Source organism: Colobus angolensis, unplaced genomic scaffold, assembly GCF_000951035.1.
Source record: "Colobus angolensis palliatus isolate OR3802 unplaced genomic scaffold, Cang.pa_1.0 Scaffold1, whole genome shotgun sequence".
In the NCBI taxonomy this organism is placed as follows: Eukaryota; Metazoa; Chordata; class Mammalia; order Primates; family Cercopithecidae; genus Colobus; species Colobus angolensis.
In genome coordinates this window covers 7,215,244-7,217,633 of record NW_012110918.1, presented here as the reverse complement: position 1 = coordinate 7,217,633, position 2,390 = coordinate 7,215,244, and the positions used below count along the sequence as shown (strand labels likewise).

Sequence of the window (2,390 nt, the reverse complement as noted above, 5' to 3'; positions counted from 1 at the left end):
GGTGTGCAGTGCCAAGCAAATCACTGGCCCTCTGTAAATAATAATAGTGTTTAGGGCTATGACAGGAGATGGAAACTGGACATTTTCTGACCCTCAGTTCCAGCGTGTTCTCAGAGCACATTCATTTTGGCATATACTTTGGAAACTGAAAGCTCTCTGAGGGAGTATCAATCACTTTTATGGTGATGTCAGTAACTATATGTATGTGGTCACATGTATGCACTTTGATTACAACATCCATAACTTCATTTAAAAAATTGCTGAAGGCCTACTATGTGTAAATCATGTCGTCGAGCATAGTGGGGTGAAAGATGATGAAAGTTGCCATAGGTCTGTGGCATGTGTATGTATCATGCATGTGAACACACATGAACACATAAGTGGAATGCATGTACACATGTGTATATAGTAGCTTTTTAAATTAGGTTGATAATTTGATTCTTTTTATTTGAAAGAATACTTTGGAAACCAAACCTAATTTCAACTCAAGAAGTTTCTTTTTACCATTGGCAATACTTCTTGAAATAAACGGATGACTTAGGGGCCCTCAAAGGATCCTTAAAGCCACTTGTCTCTCAATTTTTTTTTACTTTTGACTCTGATGATATCAAAATGACTTAATGGTATTTAAGTTCTAGAATCTTTGGCACTGCCAGTGTTTGTTCATCACAGATTTGAGGAAGTAGAGAGGATATGGGATAAATTTCTGTTCTCTTGTGTATGTGTGCATGCGTGTGTATAGAGAGTGTCGTATTCAGAAGCTTCTATGCAACAAGGATGTTCTACGTGGTGATGGCAGGTGTGAGTATAGGAGTGACTTTTTTTTGGGAGGGGCACAGAGAGCAAGTTGATTTGGTGAATGCTGTTGGTAAATATCATCCAAGAAAGACAACATGGGAAAGGCACTGTGATAAGAGAACCTAGGGAACCTTCAGGATAGATAGAAAATCTCACCGGGGGAGACATGGGCTATGGGAGACTGGGAAGGTCCTCAGCCATTCAGCACCATAAGGATGAGCTGCCCCATGGGCCTGTCATCCCGACAGGATGTGCCTCACAAATGCTTCATTGTCGATACAACCATTGCTGCCCTCATTCCCTGCCACCAGCACCTCTACCTCTTCCTCTGTTATCTTCTCACCCAGTGTGACAAAAACAAGCCAGAATTCAACACCCATGACGGTGCCATTTCCTTCCCTGTCAAATACCTGAAGTCCTTCTACATAATCTTCACAGGTGCCCTGGTCCTTGTTCTTGGCCACCATCTGCAGTATGGGCAGAAGGTGCTCAAAGTCTAGCACCTTGACGTTCATCTCATTACTCTTGGGGTTCCCCAGAACCTTGAGCACCTCCGTGTTGGTGGGGTTCTGACCCAGTGCCCTCATCACATCCCCATATTGGTTGTACAGGATCTTGCCATCACCTGTTCAGTCAAACAGCTGGAAGGCCTCCTTGAACTCTGCAGTCTGGTCCTCGGTGAAGTCACACATCATGACTGCTCAGCTCTGTGGGACTTTTCCCTGCAGTAATGGCCAGGAGTGGCTTTTTATAAAGGATTTAAACTGACATCTGCTTTTCTACCCTGCCCCAGGCTTTCTTGGTTAGTAGCAAAGGGTGACTTGAGATATAAAGTGAGCTCTGGCTACCTCTGAAGACTTCTAGCCCATAGTTAACTAAATCTCACTTATTTGGGAATAAAGACTATTCAAAAGTTTGAAGAATCCTTCTCTCTTTCCTCTCCACCCCTCCCTGGGGAATGAACCCTGAACCACACTCCTACTCTTACACTAAAATCCCCTTATTAATCCATTTAAAAATTTCTTCGTGAGACCTTATTCATTTTCAATGGCTTTGATGTTGCTGTAACAATGGTTTCAGAAATTGTTTTGGTTAAGGAAATTCGACTCTCTGGAAAGCCCCATTCCTTCGTTCCCCCTTTGAAACATGCCTATAATGATTGTGACAATGTACTATGGCAATATAATTCCCTGTCAAACTTTTTAAGCTCTTCCTATTCTTAACAATGTCTTGGGGATATTGCTTTCATGTTTTGTCCCCATAGTAGGCATCTGCCCAATGAAGAACACCATAAAAGTAGTATTTTTAAATGATATTTTTATTTATTATTAAAACATTTTTAAGGAGACAAAAAACTCTCTTATACATTTATCACTTCATATTATAACTACTTTTCTTTTTAAATTCCTGTCCATTCTTTTGAATATCTGTGATAGTTGCAAAGATTTAAGAATGGATAACTGAATTTAGCAGATGTATGACAACTTGTTTTGTTATCTGTGTTAGCCTGTTTTCATGGTGCTGATAAAGATATACCCAAGACTGGGAAATATACAAAAGAAAGAGGTTTAATTGGACTCACAGTTCCACGT

At 40.6% G+C, this 2,390-nt stretch overlaps 1 pseudogene; it reads right to left on the bottom strand.

Moving 5' to 3' along the window:
* Nucleotides 1-978: 978 nt before the first annotated feature.
* Nucleotides 979-1,490, bottom strand: LOC105506498 (annotated as a pseudogene).
* Between the last annotated feature and the right edge of the window lie 900 nt (nt 1,491-2,390).